Source organism: Tursiops truncatus, chromosome 7 (assembly GCF_011762595.2).
Source record: "Tursiops truncatus isolate mTurTru1 chromosome 7, mTurTru1.mat.Y, whole genome shotgun sequence".
Classification (NCBI taxonomy): domain Eukaryota; kingdom Metazoa; phylum Chordata; class Mammalia; order Artiodactyla; family Delphinidae; genus Tursiops; species Tursiops truncatus.
In genome coordinates this window covers 77,369,502-77,394,132 of record NC_047040.1, presented here as the reverse complement: position 1 = coordinate 77,394,132, position 24,631 = coordinate 77,369,502, and the positions used below count along the sequence as shown (strand labels likewise).

At 37.8% G+C, this 24,631-nt stretch overlaps 1 pseudogene; it reads right to left on the bottom strand.

The window, feature by feature from the left end:
• Positions 1-707: 707 nt before the first annotated feature.
• On the bottom strand, positions 708-1,498 carry LOC101328803 (polycomb group RING finger protein 5 pseudogene; annotated as a pseudogene).
• Between the last annotated feature and the right edge of the window lie 23,133 nt (positions 1,499-24,631).

Below are 24,631 nucleotides of genomic sequence, written 5' to 3'. Positions count from 1 at the left end.
CTAACATAGTATGCTTACTGTGTACCAAGCATTGTTTAAACCCATTACACCAATTAGCTGTTTTAAACCTCACAACAACCTGCTTTATTGATGAGGCAAAGAGGTAAACCCAATCTAGACCACCGTACAGTATTAGTCTCTACACAAGCTTGCTTCCAGGCAGTGCTTGTGTCCTTGCTTTGACCTCCAAACTCTTTTTTTTTAAAACAGGACAGTGGCTCAAGAACCACTTTTCTAAATATATTTCCCATACAAAATAATTTCAAGATATAATAATTATTAGTTCCTTGTACAGTAGTCTGTTTAAACAAGAATTAATCAAATAGTAAGTATGTGAAAACAGCAACACCACAAAGATTGAGCCATATTACTAGTGTAATCAAACATTAGAGCAGTCTTGGAACAGGCAAGCAAAATATTCAGAAGGCTGAATCGTGGCTGCACACCTAACTGATTTCAACCATAACTTGTACACTGTGAGACAGCACAGATACCTTATGCAGATGGTTCAGTAGCAGAATGGCACTTGGTTTGCTCTTAATAGAAACAACATAAATGCAACTGACAATCTAGAGACAGACAACGGCCTTATTCACATGCTGAAAATCTGGTTGTGTCCCTCCAGTCCACACTCCATTCACTGTGCAGTCTGTCGATGAGTAAACACATAGTGCAGGATTCATTCAGTGGGATCTAGGCCTCGTGGTCTAACCAAAATCAATTCTTGGTCGATACTGCAATACCATGGGGTATGGGGGTATGACTGATACGAAGGGCTATCCTGAGATCAGACTTGTGAAGCTGAGCAGTTCAGACACCGAAAGTTTTTGCCTCTTAGTCTCCATCTTGTCATGTAGATGAACTCCATAGTATGGTCCTTCCCCATAATTTCACCATTGCACAGCACATTCAACTCATAAAAACTTGGAAGTTTTAGTTTTAAACTTAGAAATTTTTTAATAGTTCCCATAGTTATATGTGTAGAGCACCAAATGAATTTCTTCATTAAACCCTTTACTACATTGTCCCCTGATTGTCCATTATTTCATAAACAATCTAGACATATAGCAATCTATGGGTCTCTTCTGTGATAGTCTTTATCATCTTGATTTTCATCACCTTCATCTACTTTAGGCTTGTCAACTTTTGAAGTATCATCTTGTCCATTTTCTTGAAGCTTGTTTTTCTTCCAAAATTCAGACTCCCACTCAAGTTGTTATTCTCGTAGTCCAGGGACAAACTTAAATATAATTTCCTCTAATGTGTTACCCAACTTCACCGTTTCTAACGGGTTTGTCTCATGAACCTGTTTGCCACACCTTGGACATATCATTGCTGTCTTCAAAGTGCTGGACAATACAAGTCTTACAGAAGGTATGGAGGCATTCTGTCACTGTAGCTGGCTTGATCAGATACAGATATAGCAGGTAAAGATTGAAATGTAAGGATTGATGTAAGGATTGAAATGTTTCACCAGGTGTTTCCTCTGGGTAGCCATTCGTGGTTAGCTAGGACTGGCTCTAGTAGTTCAGGCAAGCAGGGGTATGAAAGTATGATCCCAGTAGCTGGTGTGGAGTTCCCAACTGGATGTCCTGAGGCATGAGAACTAAAATCCAGACTTCTCATGAGATCGCTGGTCATCACTCCTTTTGGTGATTCTGCTTTCCCATATAGTTCTGGAGGCTGGAAGTCTGAAATCAGGAAGGCACCATGGTTGGGTGCTGGCGAGAGCCTTCTTCTGGTTTGCAGGTGGCCGACCATGGTTGTATCCTCACACATGTGAAGAGCAGAGTAGAGGAAGCAAGCTGTCTCATGATTCTTTGGCTGCACTGCAAGACGTGTGGGATCTTGGTTCCTTGACCAGGGACCGCTGGACCACCTCCAAACTCTTTTTTTTTTTCTTTGCGGTACGCGGGCCTCTCACTGTTGTGGCCTCTCCCATTGCGGAGCACGGGCTCCAGACGCGCAGTCTCAGTGGCCATGGCTCACGGGCCCAGCCGCTTCGCGGCATGTGGGATCTTCCCGGACTGGGGCATGAACCCGTGTCCCCTGCATCGGCAGGCGGGCTCTCAACCACTGCACCACCAGGGAAGCCCCAAACTCTTTTTTAATCTGAATACTCTCACTCCCTGCTCTTGTTGCTCCCTGAGGCCTTCACTCATGCACTCTCCCCCAAACTCAGGAGATTAGCATAAATTCTTCAAAGCTCTATAAAAGACAGGAGTGTAGTTGTCTTCTAGCAGCTTCTTGTAAGCTACAAAAATCTATTCTTTTGGTGAACCCACTGGACATAATTTTAGTCCTCTTTTACTTGTCCTTTCAGCATTTGATATGGTGGTCACTCCTCCTTGAAGTCTTTTCTCCTGATCCCTGTGATGCCCACATCTGGCTTTCCTCCCATCCTTCAAGCCAGTCTTTCTCAGTCTCTTGGAAATCTTCTCTTTTAACCTTTAAAGACTGGTCTCCCATTCTTACTTTCCTCCCTCCTCTGCACACTTTCTCTGGGTGATCTCATAAGCCCTAATGCTTTAACCATTATTTGCATGAGGATGGTTCCCACATCTTTATCTCCAGAACTTCCTGAGCTCCAGTCTTACCATCCACGCAAGCAACTTGTCCATCTGGGTGTCTCATGAGCACATACAGCTCAGCATTTCTCAAACAGAAATAATTATTTTCCCTCTTAAGCCTGCTGTTTCTTTTATATTGCCTTCCTTTTTGAATAGATTTCCAAGCTGCATATCTGCTTGTCATCTGATTCCTCCTCTGACAGCCCTACCAATTACCAAGTCCTGGAAATTTTTTTTTTTAATAAATTTTAAAAAATTTTTGGCTGCATTGGGTCTTCTTTGCTGTGTGTGGGCTTTTCTCTAGTTGTGGCGAGCGGGGGATACTCTTCGTTGTGGCGTGAAGGCTTCTCATCACAGTGGCTTCTCTATGTTGCGGAGCACGGGCTCTAGGTGTGCGGGCTTTCAGTAGTTGTGGTGGGCGGTCTCAGTAGTTGTGGCTCATGGGCTTAGTTGCTTCACAGCATGTGGGAACTTCCCTGACCAGGGCTTGAACCCATGTCCCCTGCATTGGCATGTCCATGTCCCCTTTTAACCACTACATTACCAGGGAAGTCCCAAGTCCTAGAAATTTTGAATTACTTTGGGAAATCACTTTCAAAACCACTTATGTCTCACTTTTGTAACTTCCACTTGCCCACTTGTCTGTATTCCTGACCATCTCATAATTGGCCTTCCTTCTATCAGTCTAGCTCTCCTTCCAGGTAACTAGTCCTCATGATGCAGTCTGAGAGGTCATCCCAGTATGCAAATTGAACCATGTTATTTTCCTGCTTGAACTCTTCATTGGTTTCCTGCTGCTCTTAGAATTAAGTGTGAATTTCATCAGCGGCCAACAAGACCCTTCATGATCCTATCCCTTCTTACCTCTCCAGCACATCACAGTGTGTTCCTTTTCACCCTGTGCTCTGTTCATAGTGACCTTGAAGTCTTTGCATAAGCTCTTTCCTCAGCTTGGAACACATTTCCCTCAATTTGGCCACCTGGCCAACCCCTGCCCATTCCACTTTTTTTTTTTTGGTGAGACAGACCTGTGCTTAGATGTTGCTTGCTCTCCATGCCTTCTGTGACTTCTGAGGTGCCTTCTCTAGTCCCTCAAACCAGGGTTAGGTGCCTCCTCTTTACTCTCACAGCACCTGTAACTAGTCCTATTCAGCATCTATTCTTCTAGGTTGCAATTGCCAAAGGTTGCATATCTTTCCCATAGACTAAACTCTGGGAAGGCAGGGTTGGTCTTTCCTGCTCTTATAGCCCTACTGCTTGCGCAGTGCCTAGTAGAAGCTCTATACATATTTAATAACTGAAAAAAAAAAAGATCAGAAAGAGGAAGCTAGGAATATGGGCTCTGGAGTGAAAAAAAAGAAAAAAACCCTTGGGTTTAAATCCCACCTTTGCTCCTAATAGTTATATGACCACTGCTACTTGCTATATGACTTACGTTGACCTCCTGAAGCCTCAGTTTTGTCATATGTAATATGGGAATAATAGTAAAACCAAATTTACAGAGTTGTTTTCAGACTTCTGTGAGATAAAGCATGCAGATCAATTAGCCCCGTGACTGGAACATGGTCATTGCTCAATAAATGTCGCTATTAGTAGTACCGTCCTTGCAAGGCACACAAAGTCTAAAACCAGACTGCCAGGATTCAAATCCTGGCTTTAAAAGCATAAACAGACTCACAGATACAGAGAACAAGCTAGTGGTTGCTAGAGGGGAGGGGGTGGGTGGGATGGGCGAAATAGGTGAAGGGGTTAAGAGATACAGATGACCAGTTATAAAATAAAAAAGTCACATGGGTGTAATGTACAGCACAGGGAATATAGTCCATCATTTTGTAATAGCTTTGTATGGTGCGTAATCTATAAAAATATCGAATCACTATGTTGTACACCTGAAACTAATATAATATTGTAGTTCAACTATATTTCAATTAAAAAAAAACCCTGGTTTTACATCCTACCAGGCATGGGACCTTGGGCAAGTCGTTAACCTCTCTGTGCCTCAGTGTCCACATCTTTAAAATGGGAAATTAACAGCATATGCCTTAAGGTATTATTGTGAGGGTGAAATGAGCGACTGTGACAAAGATTCTCTCCTTGACCAAACTTTATAGTCATGCTCTTTTGAGCCCTCTGCTCAACTAAACCTGACCCTTCAGACTTCTGTCTCCATCCTTGTAAAGTCTAGTTTTAGCAAGAATCCTGTCAAGTCAGTTTAGCCAGAATACTCCACTCTTGATATCTGATCATTCTTGACATGTGATCAAATTCCTCATCACCCACATCTCCCTGGTGATGTCTGATCACCCTTACCAAGAATCCTGTTAGGTTGGTGTAGCAAGAATTATGCTACCCTCTGAGATAGTTTTTCATCCACAGACCCCTCTACTCTTCTCCTAGGCTATAAATTCCAGTTTTTAACTTGTTGCATTCAGAATTGAGCCCAGTTCTATATTGAGATATTTTTTCTCCTATTGCAGTAGTCCTGAATAACAATCTGTTTTTATTGTTTAAACTACTGTCAGGGTCTGGTTTTTCTCTGACACCTGGCATACTATGTCAGGCTATGGGAACATTTGCTATTATTATTGCCTGTATAAAAAGGAAACTGCCCTTGCCTAAAGGAAATAATAAAGTTTAATTTTTGTTCTTAGCCTCTTTCTGGAAGGGTAAGAAATATAACAGGAGCTGACAGTATTGTTCCAAATGAAAAGTAAAACACTGTCAATCTTTTAGACATTGGGCCCATTCAGTGCTTAGCAGCAGATGATCATAAAAACCTAGATGTTTTTCACAAATCAGATTATATAGGGATTTGTGACCAAACCTTCACTTTCTCAGGGATTTTCTGGTATTATGCAGTGAAAAATGCTGTGTTTTGCAAAGCTCAAAACTCATGGTATCACATGGGTAAAAATTATTTACAGGTAAGTTCAGTTGCTGTGGAATCATTTTAAATATTTTATATGATCAAAGAAGATGCTGGTAGGTTGCTTTAGTATGTGATTTTTCAAATGTATAATAATGCTTTCTTTTTCTGAATTTCCACCATCCCTAGTCTTTCACTTCATGAAGAAGCATATACAACTCAGTTCTAGTCTTTTGTATTAACTCTCAGATAAACACAATTTTCATGTCGGTTTTGGAAGTTTTTAAGAAATGTGTTTCTTATGAGAGCCTAAGAGCTGGGGGTAATTAATACACAAATGAACAAATAGTAGAAGGGAGTGATATATCAATGTCAGAATTCTGTAAGTAGCAAATAACTTTTCTACAATTAGAAGCAGCATGCTTTATGATTTTAGTCACTGAATAAACAAACAGGGAGCCTGTGAAACACTGAGTCTTGTAGGTGAGAATGAGTGTGGGAACCAAGGAGGTAGAAGTCTGTAAGAAGCCCCAAGCTCTAACATACTAGTTTAAAGAAAAAAAATCCCTAGGAGAAGGAATTGTCATGAAAAGAGGTTAAACTTGAATAAATATGGTGACTCTATTTTTATCTCCTTGCATTAATTGAAAGCTGTTTTTTTGTCTGATAACATTTCCTTTCCAGTAGAAAATACTTACTAGGAGACAGTTTTCCACAGTCTCTTGCGTTTCTGCATATCCTGTGAGTAGAGGCACTGGCTGCCTTTGTCTAGACTATCTTTTCAAGGATATTTGTATAGCAAACAGCCTTGGAAGATAAGATAGTGTCTCCCTTCAGAACAAAGGGCAGGCTCATCACAAAAGGTTTGGGTTCCCAAAGCTCAGGGTTCCTCTTCTGCATTTCCAACCTGCTGAGTGTGCAGGTGTTTCCCTTGTCATCGCCATGAGGGAATTGCATGTCCTGAAATGACACAAGAAAATGATAATACTCTGGCTACTACTATTGCTATAAAACTATCTATATATCTTTAGATATCTGTATCTATATATATCTATATGTATAGATATAAAGGAATCTTGTTTCTTCTGCCAGTACCCATGAAGCTGTGTGTGGCAGCTAATTTGCTGCTTGCAAGTAGGGTTAAATCTCAGAACCCTTCAAAATTCTTGACAGTACTTTTCTTATGTTCTATTTCCAGAAAGACAATTTATATATTCTTTGCTCTCCCATAATAATTTCTTGTTTTGAGTTTCCTTTACATGATTTTTTTCTCATTCCTTGTCTCAGCCACCTATAAACAACATATAGAGATTTTCCTACCATTCTTAATGATTTACTGCATCACTGTCTCTTTCTATTACCAGTCCTGAAGCACCTCCCTTGGGAACATCTTTATACTCCCTTTCCAGATTCTCAGATGCTTCAGTTCCAGTGGCCTCCATTAAAAAAAATTACTTAATTACCTGGTTTGAACTTAGTCAAACTAAGGCAGACTTAGTCAAACATCAGTCAAAACTCCATTGCCTGCAAGATTTCAAAGTTTGAAATTTCCTCTTCTCACCACGACCTCGTCTTTTTCCTCTTCTACTCCATCATTCATCCTTAACTAGCTCCTGGCCTCATCTTTTCTTTTAGTCCTTTGATATACTTCTCTCAATTCTCGCTTTACTTAATTTTGATTATAATTGAGTGCTAAATACTCTGTTGTACAAACACTCTTTTCTCACAACAAATTAGGAGGATAGGCACTATTACTATCTTGATTCCTCAGACTAAAAATTTGAGACTTAGGGGTGAAATAAAATTCCCAACACTACAGAGGTAGCAAGTTACAGAACAAGGGCTTCATTTAAAGCCTGATAAACTCTAGATCTATATCTGATTTCTGGCTTTACCACCTATTTTGTAATGATAAACTTTTTAAGTCCTATAGGCTACTCCGTAGAGTATTAGACTATTGTATATTGCAAAATAAAGTTAAAAATCTGGATAAATGTACCTATAAAATCCCTGCTACTTTCAGATTCATTCTACCATTCAGCAACTTTTTTTTTTTTTTTTTTTTTTTTTTTTTTGCGGTACGCGGGCCTCTCACTGTTGTGGCCTCTCCCGTTGCAGAGCACAGGCTCTGGATGCGCAGGCTCAGCGGCCATGGCTCACGGGCCCAGCCGCCCCACGGCACGTGGGATCTTCCCGGACCGGGGCACGAACCCGCATCCCCTGCATCGGCAGGCAGACTCTCAACCACTGCGCCGCCAGGGAAGCCCCCATTCAGCAAATTTTTGATCACAGGTTGTTGTTGACTTTTTATCATATTTCTCACAATGATTGTTTAAAGTCTTCTCCAAATTCCCCAAGCCTCCAATTCTATACTAGTCTCTCTGGTTTGAAGTCATCAGTAGAAGCTTTCAGTTCATTCCACTGAGGTTCATTCTCTTTCTCTTTCTTACTTCTTTCTCTCAGGATGCAATATCTTCCAAGCCTAGACCTTCCATCTGTGGTACATTAAAAAATTACTCTTACTTCTATAACTGCCAGGGCTTTATTTGCATTTTACTTTCTTGTATTTGGATTTCACTCCTTTCACTCACTGAAAAATGTGGGTCTCAGAAATACTGGTCACAAAAATCAGTATTTTATAAACACTCAATTTAATCCCCTTCTGTTAGTTATCATTTTCACTACTTCTCTATAGCTTTTGATACTCCTTGTTTCCAAGTAAAAGCAAATGGCCAGGACTCCAAGCAAGGTCTCTGAATTTGGAACCAGCTTTGAACTTGGACTCTTCAACTAAACTAGCTATGAAATCTTAAATTTTAACCTCTCTGAGCCTTAGTTTCCACATCTCCAAATGAGAACTTTTATATATACCTTCAGTTTTCTTAGGAAGATAAAGTGAAATTATAAAGTTCTGAGCATGTTTCTGATGAATAAGGAATCTTCAGTAAATGACAGCTATCTCTGTTATGTCACTAACACAGTGTCTGAGACATAGTAATTTGTTTCTGTTTTCCTCCCCCAACTTCTCTTATTTTATGTGATGTTTCATATTATTTGTTTTCCATTTACTTTTTGGACAGATATTTTCTTCTTTCGTTGGTCTTGTCTTCTTCTAACTCTATGTTTCCAAACTTAATCCTTAGACCACTTATTTTATCTTTTTATAGTTGTGTCTTTGTCCAGTTGTATCCTCTCCTGCATTTTCTACTATCATATTTATGCCAGGGTTATCACGATCTATGTCTCTAGTGCCACGTATTTTAACTCAAAGATTATAAAATTACAGAATACTTGAGCACATGATCATTATAAAAATTCAAATAACATAAATATATAAAGAGTAAAACATGAAATTTCCTCTCCCCACCAACATCTAGTCTTACAACATCTGCTATGTCTCTTGGGTTTAGAGGGTGGGACATGTGTTATTATGCAGATTTTTCTGTGCATTTGTATCCAACCAATAAGCAACAACATACAGGATTTGATTTTTTAACATAATGTAATCCTAAATTCTTAATCTGCATTTCCATTTTCCTGTTATAAACTTTCACCCGGGTATCCCAGTGGAAAATTGACATGCAAGCTGTACAAAACTGCACTCACGTCCCTTCCTGAACAGCATCTACTCCTGACTTCTCTGTCTGCCTGGTCCTTGTGGATAAACTTAGTCACTTTGCCATCTCCCTCTCCTTTATCCCCCACACATCAAACCGTTTGCCAAATTGTATAAATTCCAACTCTACGGGGTCTCTTTTGTCCTTTTTCTTAAATTCTCTGAGATATTTTGGATCACACTGATAGTGTAATTCAGACTACCAATTTGTATAAGAATTGCTTTGTATTTCAGTTTTGTAGGAAAGGTTTTTCTCCCTTCCTAGACCAGTGCCAAGTTTTAGACTCTTGTTTGTTCTTCCATTCTGTGTTTCCCCCATCACACTTTAATTCTTTATCACACTCTCTGCTTTTGCTACTGCAGTAGAAGCTCCTCAAGAGCAGAGACCACATTCCTCACTTTCAGTTTCTTAATAGGTTCTCCATCTTGGACATTTATGTTCCCTTTTCAGTGCTAAATCAAACCATGGTGCTTCTTAACACTGATTTTTAAAAATTTTTCTTGGGATATAGTTGATTTACAATGTTGTGTTAGTTTCAGGTGTACAGCAAAGCGAATCAGTTATACATATACATACATCCACTCTTTTTTAGATTCTTTTCCCATAGAGGCCATTACAGAGTATTGAGTAGAGTTCCCTGTGCTATACATGTACAGTAGGTCCATATTAGTTATTTTATATGTAGTAGTGTATATATGTCAATCCCAGTCTTCCAATTTATCCCTCCCCCTCTTACCCCCCCAGTAACCATAAGTTTATTTTCTGCGTCTGTAACTCTATTTCTGTTTTGTAGATAAGTTCATTTGTAGCCTTTTTTTAGATTCTACGTATACGCGATATCATGATTTTTTTTTTTGCTATACAGTAGGTTCTCATTAGTTATCTATTTTATATATAATAGTGTATATATTTTAATCCCAATCTCTCAATTCATCGCCCCCCCCACCATTGATTTTTGAACTTGATTTGATGAAGTGTGGGAATTTTCCCACCTCTAGTGTCTTCCTGCCTTAGTCTGTTCTGCACATCTTGGCAGAAAATATTCATAAAACCCAGCTCCAATCATGTCATTCTTTTGCTGAAACTGTTTGTTGGCTCCCCACTGACTACTGAATATGTATACAGTTCTTCTCTTGGTGTCAAGGCCTTTCATGATATGACTCCAAAATATCTTTCTGGTTTATCTACTCCCGGTTGTCATTCCCTAAGCTCTAGATTACTCATATTTCTCCCAGTCCTTGCTAGTCAAGTTTTCATAGGCCTTATTCTCTAGCTTTGCTGTCTTCCTAAGACTCTGTCTGTATTTAGGAGCCCTGCCTCCATCTCCATTTATAGATATTCTACCCATCTTAAGGCTTCATTTCAAATGACACCACCCATAATCCTGCTGGAATTAATCATATCTTTTTTTTCCCAGCTGTTTGGGACTTTGTCAGCAGCGACTCTATCTTGGTCATCTGTGTACCTCTTGCAATGTCTTGCACAGTGCATGGATATATGGAAAATTAGGTGTCAGGAGTTGCTGATGGAGGCAAACAGATAACTTTTGGGGGGTGGGTAACTACTTCTGGAGGGAGAAAATAGGGAATAATAGCAATTAATTAATGAATTTTTAATTTATCCAATACATATTTATTGGATAGATACTCTGTACTGGGCACTGTACTAGGCACTGAAATGTGATGGAAAATGGGCAACATTACGTCTGTCCTCAAAGAGTTTAAAATTAAGAAAACAATTGTAATAAATAATTAAAATAAAGAGTAGTAGAGGAAGTATAAGGTACAGTGGGGACACATAGTTGAAGAGTCTGACCTGTCTGCTGAGGATGGGGGAAGTGACAAACTGAAGGAAATATAGGATCTAGCCACAGACAGTGGGGTAGGTGTGGCAGATTGTTTCATACAGAGAAAATAGTAAGTCTGATGGCCTTGTGGTTAGAATTCATGGGACACATGAAACAAGTTTGGTGCAGCTGGTGTATAGGGTAAGCAGAGTGGCAAGAGACATAGTGAAGAGGTCCAATCACAGAACCATGTAAACCATGGTAAGGAGTTTGAATTTTTCCACTAAGGACAATAAAAAACCATTAAAAGATTTTGAAGCAGGGAATGACTTGATTAGATTTATGTTTTGACAGTTTCCTTTTGGTGTGGAAATAGAGGTAGAATAAATTCAAGGAGATATATTAAAAGTCTGTTTTAGAAATCCAAGCAAGGTAGAGAGAGAGAGAGAAAATATGAATGAATGATGACAATAACTTATCTTGGGGATGTAGCTGTGCAGATTTGAAAAATGTTTAGGAGACTGCACAGCATAATAGTTAAAACTATCGCTTTCTGAATTTTCACTTCATATTTTTTAGGTGAACAACTTGGCAAGTTAGCTAACATCTCTAAGGTCAAGTTTCCTCATCTCTAAAAATGGGAATAATAAAGAATTCAACTACATAATGCACGTAAAAGCTTTTTGCACAGCCCTTGGCACATAGTAATCACTCAGTAAAATATTACTTATTATTAGAATTAACACAACTTGAGTGACTGGGAAGGATGAGGGAGAAGATGGAGACAATGAGATCATTCAGACTGTAGTTTACTTATTGAGTGGATAGTGATGCCATTCAATGAAATTTGGAAGCAAGTGTTGAGGAGGGGTGGGAAGACAATGAGTTTGAGTGAAGATGTAGGAATTAGCTTAACAGGTCTGGAATTCAGGAGAGAGATTTGAAAGTTACTTACATAAGGGTATTTCTTGAAAAGATTGGCAGGTTTCTATCTTCTCCTGTCCTTATTACCTCGCAATCCATGTTGCACTTGTCCCCACTACTCTATGGGAATGGAGTGCTCTAGTTGCTAATTTAATTCATGTGAGTGGATGGGAATGTCTGGGGAGTAGGTGTGGTGTGAGAACAGAAGAAGGTGCAGGGAACCCTGGGATCACCAACTTCTAAGGGGTGGGTAGAGGAACAGGAGACTGTAAAGGAAAAGGGAGTGTGTAACCAGAAGGAAAAACCAGGAGACAGTCATGCCACAAAACCAGGCAGAACAAGTATTTCCAGAGGAGGGAATGGTCAGTTGTTCTGTTGAGTGTAAAGAAATGTAAGGTCTAAAAATTATTAACTGGATTTAGCAATGATGATGTTAATGATGAACATTTTCATAGAGTGAAACTTTGCATAGAGTGGTGAGGACAGGAGAAAGATCGGAGTAGACTGAGACCTGATTAGGAAGTGAGAAAATAGAATCCTGGCAACGCTTTCAAGAAATTTGGCCGTGGAAGGGTGAGAGAGAACAGGAGCTGAAGAGGGAGATGAGGGTAGAGAATTTGTTTTGTTTTGAAAAATGGGGTTAATATTAGCATATTTAAGTGACGATAAGAAGGAGGTGGTAGAAAGGTAGAAGTGTAGAGGGCCAGGAAATTAGAGAGAAACAGGTGAAGATAGAGCAGAGAGGCCCATGAAAACACTCTGGAGTTGAAAGATGACAAATTAGGGATTCCAGCATGATGAGCCAAAATAAGTCCATCGTGGTATTTTGGTACACAATCTTTCCAAAGATAAAAGGGCTTTGGACTAAAGAAAAGCAATTTCTGTGGCTCTGTTTTATAGTAGGTGATTTCACAAAGTTCATGGGGTGAGACTCACATTTATAAGAGAAGATGAAAAGAGGAAGGTTTTAGAGAGGTTATGTTTGTACTTATAGAAGCAAAGAGTTTCTTCAGAAATGGCAATAGAGAATGAAGAGACATCAAACATCTGAAGAACTGACTTGCTTGATCATCTAGGAGACTGGTCTTGGACACTTTTTGGCAAAAAATGTTGCATATGAAAGAATGTCTAGATGTAATCAATAATCAGACTTTGAGGAAGGAGGATCATAAAGAAACTTCTCTTGAAGAACAATAACTGAAGCTGAGTAGGATTGATATATATACATATTTTACATGACATATCCCAGGGGCAAGTAAATTATTTTGTAAGAATTTTAGAGAAATACAGTGTCTGTTTTCTCTTAGATTGTGAGGCAGCACAGACATATCTGTGCTAATTTCAGAGAATGTTTTATTTATCTGCCACTTCTTTAAAACCTTCTATCTCCCAACCATGTACATTCTATATTTTTGACAAATGGGCCTTTTGTGCACAAACTTCATAATCAAATTGGTTCAAGAATAAATTGCTGAAAGTGGAACTTTCTTACATTAGCCCTTGTGACAGCTAATGAAGATGAATGGGATAAAGCAGGACTTCCCTTTATGAAGGAGGAGCTCTCATTCCCCACTGTGTTGGCTAAAGGCAAATTTGTTTGCAAAGGTAAAAAATAGAATAATCTAATTGCTTAATTCTTGTGGAAAGCTATTGTCAGACAGCCTGCTCAAATACACAGACATTTGCTAAAGAAGCAAGTGTAAAACTCTTGCATACACATCCAATAGAAACCTCAATTTTTTTCTCCATTGGACATTTGATCAGAAAATGTTTATATTTGATCTGAAGAAAAAAGAATTCCCTCGATTTCACTGATGTTCAGATTAACTATCTGAACAAACATTTCTGGTTGCTTTAATTCTGGGAAATAAAGACCATAGTTGGAATTGTGGAATGACTAGAACTATGGAGATCATAAGCAAATTTGAGAATGGTTCTTGTCCTCAGCTAATACACCAGCCAAGTATATGAAGCAATTGGAACTCTTATACACTGCTGGTAGGCATCACATCAGCACAATTACTTTGGGAAATTGTTTGGCAATATCTACTAAAGGCAAATATATACCTACACTATGGTCCAGCGATTTCAGTCCTGGCCATTACCCAACAAATTATTTGTATGAGAATGTTCATTATTGCCATTAGTCAGCATAGCCCCAAACTAGAAACAACTTAAATATCCTTCTACAGAATAGAATAGAATACCTGCATAACAATCAAAAAGAATGAGCTATCGACCAAGGAACAACATAGCTGAATCTTAAAAACAATGTTGAGTAAAAGAAGTCAGAGGCAAAAGAATACACACTATATCTGTATGGTTCCATATTTTTAAAAGTTCAAGGACAAGCAAGATGGATGCATGAGGATAAAGGTTAGAATGGTGGTTACCCTTGGTGGTGGACATTGACCTGGAGGGGGCACAAGAGAACCTTCTGTAGTGCTGGAGATGTCCTAGACTCCAGTGTGATTGTAAGAGTAGCAATTAAAAGAGGGTTGTACATATGTAAAGATCCACTGAGCTGTGTATTTCAGATTTGTACACTTTACAATATGTTATACTTCAATTTAAAAAATGGACCATTTCTCCACATCAGTGACTTTTTTTAAGCCTTTTTATCTACAGAGAGGGCAAAAGAAGGCAATTATCAGGGCTTGTCTCCTTGACCATGACTTTGCTGGCCTTGGATGTTTTCAGGTAGATCAGACCAAGTGACAAAACCTCACTAAACTGAGTAATTGATTTTCGGTTAGGAGGTAACAACTGAATATTTATTGGATTTAAAGTAGTTATTAAAGATAAATTTGATTTACAGAGCCACAGAGGCTTTGAGAGCATTCTGTAAACAACTTTTTGCATTTGTTCTATCCATGAATCAATAGTCACAGGCCTATGACCTTGACCACCTCTTTGTCTCTTAGTTTGTGGCCTTATTTACCCTTATCTAAGCCTTCTAGAGGTCCTTCATAGGCTCTGTCAATGGCCAGATTTCACCTTCCTTACACTTTGACCCATGAACTTTGGAAATACACAAGGAGATAGTGTTGCACTTTAGAAAACACAAGAAAATTAAAATGTCTGGAATTTTAGAAAATATTGCAGTGTAGGGGAGGCAGCTAATTTTCACAAGAGCAGTCTGTTCTATCAATAGATGATGAAGCCTGCATGGAGCAGGATGATGGCTCTCTGTTTCTGGTGTGGTTGAAGAAATTGACTTGCTTATAGCAAAACACCCTCAGGATGAAAGTCAGGAAGAATTGGAGAACTGGAAAGGACCTTGGATCAACTTAATCTCATTTTTCCAAGAGCATGAAAACCATGCAATTGAGTAAGGATATTTATTACACCTGTTTATATTTAATCCATTGAGAAGGGCAAAGCACATGCCCTGACATCACTAGAAGGAAAATAATACTTTTTACCCCTATTATATTTTAATGATTATCTGTGCAATGCAGGTATATATTATGATAGCAAGGAAGACAGACTTTGGAGTTGGAGCAGTGATGCTGAATCCAGCCTCTGTACCCCGACACTGAATTAAATCTTGGAGACAGTTTTGGGTGAAGTAGAAAAGAATAGCTTTATTGCTTTGCCAGGCAAAGGGAGCCACAGCAGGCTAATGCTCTCAAAACTGTGTGTCTTGACCTGGAGGGGATAGTGAGGAGTTTTATAGTAATGGTTCAAGGAGAGTGTGATCAGCTCGTGGACATTCTTCTGATTGTTTGGGGGTGAAGTAACTGGGAGTCATCATCATCAACCTCTGATTCCAACGGGTCTGAGGTCTGCGGGTCTGAGGTCTGCGTGCCTGTGGGCAGCATACAGTTAACTTTTCCCACTTAGGGGGTGGTTCAGTATCTCTGAAACAGCTCAAAGATATTCTTATGTATATCCCTTGAGGGGGAACCAGGACCCTGCCCTAAGGCTGCACTATTGTTTCTTGACTATTCCTCCCTTGTCTTTGCATACCCTCCTTTGTTTAATTAGCAACTGTTTGAACCTGCCTGTTGGAACTCAGAGAAGGTCATGGAGGCTGAATGAAGCCTGTTTCCTGTAATCAAGAAATGGGGGGACACAGAAAGCCTTTTGTGCCTAGGAGCTCCACAGAGTCCAGCTCAGTTTCAGCAGGGAGTTCAGGGTTTACTGTTTATTGGTTATGTGATCCCTTGCAAGTTACTTAACTTCTTCAAATCCCATCTCATTTATTGCTAAGGTGGAGTTTATAGTAGTGAGTTGACAAACGTAGCACTTAGCACTTAGTAGAACAAAGCCTGGTACATCTTAGCAGCATAAGCATTACTAATCATCATCATCAAATAATAATAACAACCACAATATAATTATAAAAACTACTATTTATTAGCTTATATTTGTGTAGTGGATCTAGCGTAAACAAGAAGTATGTGAGACTGCCAGTGTGTGTTAACGCCAAGCTCTCCCTGTCCTTTTTTATCCCTTAGCCCACTGTGTTTATCCTCCATACAGAATTGAACCAATTTATATAATGGTTTTAGAAGTGAGGTAAATAGGATGAGATTCATTAGTGTTGGACTGATTTGTGCCTAGCAACCCCATGGGAAATTTCTTGACAGCTAAGTCATCTAGTCCCCATGGTACCAGTTAATAGAAAATGCTTCATCTATAGTGAATTCATTTGTCATTGTAGTTGGGAACATTCAATTTTCTAATCTTTTTTATTTGCAGCTGCACTAGGCTCAGAGTGTTCCAATATTTTTATTTTAAAGGTATTGTTTACATTTGAAATTATCATTCAGAGAAGCCAAGTCTCTTCCTAGTTGCGAGGCAAGGTAATGACTTTGTAGCTCCATTAAAATATGACAATAGTGCAGCTATGGGAGCTGGTGGGGCTTAATGCTTCTGCTAAGCTAGAATAAAGTACGTGTGTACCTGAACTTCTGTATATTAATTAGATAGAAGTATTCATCTGTATTAAATTTGAACATTATAATCATGACTCATATTATTCAGTGATGTTAGGTGAATGAACAAGTGTACCAACTAAAACTAGTGCCCATATCTATGACTGTGATTGAAGCTGTATGACACCAACCTAAATAATAACTTTAATTTAAAAATTAAAATATATATTCATATCATTTGTTCCTTGTAGACCAAAATACCCATTTGTCTGGTTCAAATGCTTATGGCTTAATTAGTGATTTTGTTATTATGGAAAAACTATCTAAATGTGAATTACAACTAAAGCATAGTTTTGATTTTACGGATCTAAAATAGAGATAATTCTTTTCTCTGGAGAATCATTCTTTGAAACTGGAGCTTGGATTTGGAAAAAAGGAGAAAATTTGAATTTTATGGTATATTTAAAAGAATAATCCTAGAGACTAAAATTTACTTTCATTTATTTTATGCCAGTAATAGACATAAGACTATGGACATGAAAATACTCTGAATATGGATATTAAGATCCTTCAATCTGTTATCTAGTATCCCTTCTGAAGCAAGTGTTTCCACTAGAACATACCGTACTCAGATTGTTTGAGTCACTAAGGCATCCATTGACTCAACTCTACTTGTTTTTATACCATCGCCTTTAGATGATACAGATTTTTAAAAAACAACAAAGCTAACAGGGAAGAAAAAAAAGAATGTTCCATAAGAAGACACAGGAAACAAAAAGAACTTTAAATTATGGTAGGTCTGTTCATCTATATGCATTGAGAGCCAATCAGATGGTGAGCACAGAAACAGGGGAGAAAAAAAGCAAATTGACTAGATTCAACTATTTAAGGGTTATTTTAAGTGGCCAGGGAAGAATCTCTTAATTTGTCAATTAGTATTTTTTCTTCTATTATGTCATGTAATCAAGAAATATTTTTGTAGTGCCTCCTAGAAGCCAAGGTCTTCTAGAGGTTGGGGATTTATCAAAGAACTAGCAGGAGGGGGGTGTGGCCTGAGATAAGCTAGGACACTGGTTGTTCCTCTGAAATTTTCAGCGAATGGCTATGGCTGTGATTAGAAGCTGTAAGGGAAAGCAGTATGAAATGAGACTAGAAACGTAGGTACTTAGGCTGTGGGTTATATGTGGTAGGGCCTTTTCACTATGCCTATTCCTCCAGCTGTGAGCACCCTGGTCTCCTGCTTCATCTCTCTAGTCAAAAAGGCAGATGTAGTCCAGGCTTTCATGGGTCCAACTAGCCAAAAACAACAATCAGGAAATGTTAAGTGTTAGGAAGGCAATGAAAAAGAGAAATGTGATAGAATAGAAGTTTGGGAGAGTATAGCCTTAGGTAAGGTGATCAGGAAAGACTTCTCCAAGAGGGTGACCTTTGAGCTGAGATTTAAATGACAAGAGAATATCTACAGAAACCCTGAGTTGGGCATGATTTTTCTAGAAATAGGAAACAAGTCTAAGTGAGAGCAAATGGAAGGGTGAGGAGGATATTGGAGTCATTCAAGCCATAACAGAGCTAAACTCCCAGCTCCTCTCCTCCGCCAACATCCTTGGGTTAGAGAAACAACCTAACAACAGCCTGTATAATCAAAACATATTATTCATTCACTTAAGACAGTAATTTATAACTGCAGGAGTTTTTATAGGACATGAAATTTATGTTCCTGGAAAACCTCCTATTAGGAAAAATTGTGTACTAAAAATAACAAGGCTTATGGGAAAATAAAATTGAGGCAGACCACTTAAAACTTATGTTAGTTTGTTACCAGAACTTTAACCAAGACAGTAATGGTGTCTGAAGGCAAAGCAGCTGTGGGGTTGTTGCCTCATGGGATATTAAAAATACACAAGCAAAATAAAATGAAAATGCTGGCTTGTTAACATAGAGACAACACAACTGGAACTGGTGTTCTGAGCAAAGGAAGAGCATTTAAAGGCTGGGGTACACGTCTTTGGAGAACGGATCCTGGGTGCAGGCACTCATTTGAAATAATATAGAACCAAAAGGGTTCCTGTCTGTGCAGCTACCAAGCAGAGACGATTGTCCTTTCCTGCTGAAGAGTTTACTTTTCCTCCACTATTATGGCTCCCCTTGGAAAAAATTGCATTTGATTAACACAACTTCTGCATTCTACACGGATAGCATTTCTCTACTTAACCAACTGCAGGTGTACTAATTGGTTTATAACACACATTGTGGGCAGAAAACTTTACCTCATTTGTTTTTAGGTTTTGTCCCAATAAGCATACTGTGATTCAATTCAATTCAATTCAACTAGAATTTATTGAGTGCTTAGTTTGTGCATGTTACTTTAATAAATGTGTTTAATAAAAGACCTGGTTAGTTAATGTGTCATTGAATTCCAGAGTCTTCACTTTTTGTGGCCATATCATGTGTGATTGGGAAGAATTATTTTGACATTGGATGGTTTTAAGAAGACCAATTATTATTTTCTCTAAAAGAATTGCATATAAGTTAACTAAGCAAAACAAACTGAAAGTTTATTAGTTCATTTTAAATGTATAAGGGGAGTTTTTTTTTTTTACATCTTTATTGGAGTATAATTGCTTTACAATGGTGTGTTAGTTTCTGCTTTATAACAAAGTGAATCAGTTATACATATGTTCCCATATCTCTTCCCTCTTGCGTCTCCAAGGGGAGTTTTTTAAAAATATAATTCGTCATTTATCTGTTTTGTAAAGTAAGAATTTCTGTTTAAAATGGGAGACACATTTTCAAAAATAACTTCTCTGCTTTTCTCTGGTGCAGCATTTTCTGTAGTGTGTTCTAAAAAATAGTCATTCTCAGTGGTTGCTAGTAAGCATTAAATAAAATGGGTTGTATAGTGGTGGCAAAAATTTTACCTCTAGCTCTTAGGGTCTCCAACTGGGCTTGAGAATTCAATTGATATAAAACAGATTAACAGGAGAGAAATACATTTATTTAGTATAAGTTTTACATGACACAGGAACCCTCGTAAGCAAACAAAGACCCAAAAGAATAGGCAAAATCTAAATATTTTTACACTAGGTTAAACAAAGAGAGGCAATTGTGGAAAATAATTAAGATAAATGGGAAGAATAAAGGGAGATAATTATTTTAACAAGGTCTGTCTGTATAGAATTCTTTCAGCCTCAACTCCCATCTCTGGTGGTAAGGATGTTTCTTTCCTCCTGGCATTGGGAGAGCAGCTCTCACAAGAAAGTTTCATTTTCTGTTTTCAGGAAGAAAAAAGGGTCGGTAGAGCACCCTGCTGTTCTTCAAGTGCCTTTAACTCAAAATAATCCTTATGCCCAAGTGACATATTTTGGGATAGCATATACTGCCACCCTTCACTTCCATAATCAAGTTAAGTCTGGGCACACTGGTTAAACAGTGAAACACATATCTTTACTATTAAACTTCTAAGAGTTGTCTAATATTTTAATGTGCCTTGTGAATCTCTAAGAAGGGGACGTGCTACCTGTCATTTACCAAAGTCATTTGTCCATTGAACTCTTCATGGAATATCCTGTGAGACTGATGTTTTAACAACACAGTTTGGGAAATCCTTATCTATTTTGCAAGACTTGAAAGCAAATAAACAATCCCTGTCTTCCTCATTTCCTTCCTTGACCATAAAAACAAGGAGAAACCACGCTCCATACTGACATTCTAACTTCAACATGTTGCCATCTAAATAGTCACGGCACCCACATGTCTGTAGGGAATTTCATGATGTGCAAAGCAAGTATTATCAAGTAATTGCCATCAAAAAAGTAGTGTAGACATGACTGAAGTTGAAGTGTGCTGTACAGAAATTTAGGGAACAGTGATGCCAGGATATAGATGAAATTTAGCAGTTCTGTATGCAGTATCATAGTGTTTGGGAAATGGTAACTTGAATGTAATTTTCTACCTTTCCATTTCTGTCAGTGGTAAGTCAACATTTGTGTTCATATCAAAACTCCTTTTAACTTACTTATTCACTAGTTTCAATTTTATGTATAAATATTTTAAGCAGTGACACATTAGTGATGAGAATTTTTTTGGTAACATGTCACATTTTATGCATTTTCCTGTCAGATTATATGGGACACTTGAATCCCAATCTAAGTATGAAATCACATATTTCAAAAGATTTGAGTGAGTTTATTTTAAAATTAAATTAAAACAATTTATTTTCTCTTGTTAGATTCTGTTCTACTGTCAACATCCTCTGGGAAAATACCTAAAACAAATTAGTAGAGGCCTAAGAGAACACCATGTGAAGCCAGTAAATTGTGTGGTCAAAAGAAGCCTAGAAAATTCTGAAGCTTAGCTACAAAATATGATATACATCAATCCTGTATGCTATTTCTTATATATCCTAAAGATTGAGAACACTGAGCTATATTAAAGGGAAAAAATATAAGGACAGTCTACATGCAAATGTCTGGGAATTAAAACCATTTGTTTTTAAGGTAACACTTGCATCCCTAGAAGGGCAAGAATCTAGGTGGAGAATTCTAAAGTACTAACTTACCTTTAGTTTTTTTTTTCCTTTTTCATATTACTATTAAGCCTCTGTAAATTTTGTACAAATTAACATATTCATTTGTTGTAGTAATACCTCATCTTCACAGATGGTAGCTCCCATAGTTCAGCAGATAAATTAAATGTTGAAACTCTGCTATATCTCCTTTCTCTGTGTTCCATAGTACTTTGCACATGTCTTTATTATAGAATTTCTCATAACACGTTATAATTATGTGATTATATTATCCTCACGCCATTTGGTAGGATCTAAGTCTCATTTATTTTATATTCCTAGTAGCCTGGAGAGTGCCTCCTATCTGGTAGATGCTCATTTCTCTTCTTTTCTTTTTTTTTTGTTTTTTGAATTAAGGAATCTGTATTCTAGTCTCTGTGGAGGATGTGTGCTTGCCTGATAAATTTTAATTGTCTTTGCATTATTATTCATTTTTTAATTAGTAAGATTTATTTTACAGCGGTTTTAAGTTCACAGCAAAACCTAGTGGAAATTGCAGAGTCCCACATACTCCTTATCCCTACACATGCACAACATCCCTGTACAACAGTGGTGCATTTGTTTCAATCTATGAACTTACAGTGATATATCATTATCACCCAAAGTCCATAGTTTTACCTTAGGGTTTACTTTTGGTGCTGTACAGTCTATGGGTTTTGACAAATGTATAATGACATGTATCCATCACTGTAGTTTGTACAGAATAGTTTCATTGCCCTAAAAATCCTCTGTGGTGTGCCCACTCATCTCTCTCTACTCCCTAACCCCTGGAAACCACTGATATTTCTACTGTCTCTAAAGTTTTGCCTTTTTTCAGAATATTATATAGTTGGAATCATACAGTATGTAGCCTTTCAGATTGGCTTCTTTCACTTAATAATAAGCATTTAAGTTTCCTCCATGTCTCTTTATGGCTTCTTAGTTCATTTCGTTTCGGTGCTGAATAATATCCCTTTGTCTGGATGTACCACAGTTTATTTATTCCTTCACCTACTGAAGGACAACATGATTGCTTCCAAGTTTTAACAATTGTGGATAAAACTTCCATAAACATCTGTGTGCCAAGTTTTTGTGTGGACTGGTAAATGCCTTGGAGTGCTATTGCTGGATTGTATGGTTGGATTATGTTTAGTTTAGTAAGAAACTGTCAAACTGTCTTTCAGACGAGATTGGGCGCATTCAGTGTGGTAAGGCTGTAGACTCGAACTGTCTTTCAAAGTGGATGTACCCTTTTGTACTCTCACCAGCAGTGTTGCTCCACATCCTCACCGGCATTTCATGGTGTCAGAGTTTTGGATATGGATCATTGTAATAGGTGTGTATTGATAACTTGCTGTTTTTACTTGCATTTCCCTGATGACATATGATGCTGAACATCTTTTCATATTCTTCCTTGCCATCTGGATAACATCTTTGTAGATATGTCTGTTTAGACCTTTTGCCCTCTTTTAAATTGAGTTGCTTTCTTATTGTCTGGTTTTAAGAGTTCTGTGTATATTTTGGATAATAGTCCTTTATTAGATGTGTTCTTTGCAAATACTTTCCCTATTTGCAAATACTTTCCCTATTTGTGGCTTATCTTCTCATTCACTTGGCAGTGTCTTTCACAGAACCAAAGTTTTAAATTTTAATGAAGTCCAGTTTATCAATTATTTCTTTCTTGGATTGTGCCTTCAGTGTTGTATACATTGGTAAAATATCATCACCATACCCAAGGTCATCTAGATTTTCTCCTCAGTTTTCTTCTAGGCATTTTATAGTTTTGTGTTTTATATTTAGTTTTATGATCCACTGCTTTTGCTGCATCCCACAAATTTTGATAAGTTGTGTTTTCATTTCCATTTAGTTAAAAATATTTTAAAACTTCTCCTGAGATTCTTCTTTGATCGATGTATTATTTAAAAGTATATTGTTTAGTATTCACATATTCTGGGATTTCCTAGTTATCTTTCTGTTATTGATTTCTAGTTTAATTTTATTGTGGTCTGAGAGCAGCCTTTTATGTGTTCTATTATTTTAAATTTGTTAAGGTATGTCTTTTAAAAATATATATATTTATTTATTTGGTTGCATTGGGCCTTAGTTGTGGCAGGTGGGTTCCTGAGTTGCGGCTCACCGGCTCCTTAGTTGCGACATGTGGACTCCTTTAGTTGCAGCAGGCGGGCTCCTTAGTTGTGGCATGTGAACTCTTATTTGCAGCATGCATGTGGGATCTAGTTCCCTGACCAGGGATTGAATCTGGGCCCCCTGCATTGTGAGTGTGGAGTCTTATCCACTGCGCCATCAGGGAAGTTCTCTGTTAAGATGTGTCATATGGCACAGAATATGATACATATTGGTGAATGTTCCATGTGAGCTTGAGGAGAATGTATATTATGCTATTGTTGGATGAAGTGGTCTATAGATGTCAATTATGCCTAGTGATTGATGGTGCTCTTGAGTTTAACTATGTCCTTACTGATTTTTCTGCCTGCTGGATCTGTCCATTTCTAATAGATGGGTTTAAAGTCTCTAACTGTAGTGGAGATTCATCTGTTTCTCCTTGCAGTTCCAAAAGTTTTGCCATACATATTTGGATATTCTGTTAGGTGCATACACACTAAGAATTGCTGTGCCTTCTTGGAGAATTGACTTCTTTACCATTATGTAAAGCCCCTCTGCTTCCCTGATAATTTTCCTTGCTCTGAAGTCAGCTCTGTGTGAAATTAATATAGCTACTCCTTCTTTCTTTTGATTAGTATTGGCATGGTATATTTTCTCCATCCCTTTACTTTTTAAAAGATTTTTTAGCTTTTATTAAAATTTTTTTAAAGAATTGTATTTAAACTAAAACAAAAATTCACCCATTTCTCACCCATCACCCTTTTAATCTATATGTTTCTTTATATTTAGAGTAGATTTCTTGTAGATAACATACAGTTGGGTCTTGTTGTTTGATTCACTGTGGCAACCTCTGTCTTTCAATTGGTGTATTTAGACCATTGCTGTGTAAAGTGATTGTTGACGTAGTTGGACTGATATCTACCATATGCTACTGTTTTCTATTGTTAGACCTTGGTTTTTGTTTCTGTTTTTGTTTTTCACTCTTTTTCTGCCTTTTATAGTTTTAATTGGTAATTTTATATGATTCTACTTTCTCTTCTTTCTTGGCATGTCAATTATACCTCTCTTTTTACTTTTTTTCAGTGGTTGTCCTGGAGTTTGCATTATACATTTACAACAAATCCAAGTCCACTTTCAAATAACACTATACTGCTTCATGGGTAGTGCCAGTACCTTATAACAAAATATTCCTAATTTCTCCTTCTCATTTCTTGTATCATCGCTGTCATTCATTTCACTTATACATTAGCATAAATATTAGTATATATATACACACATACGTAAGTATACATAATCTAATACACTGTTGTTATTATTT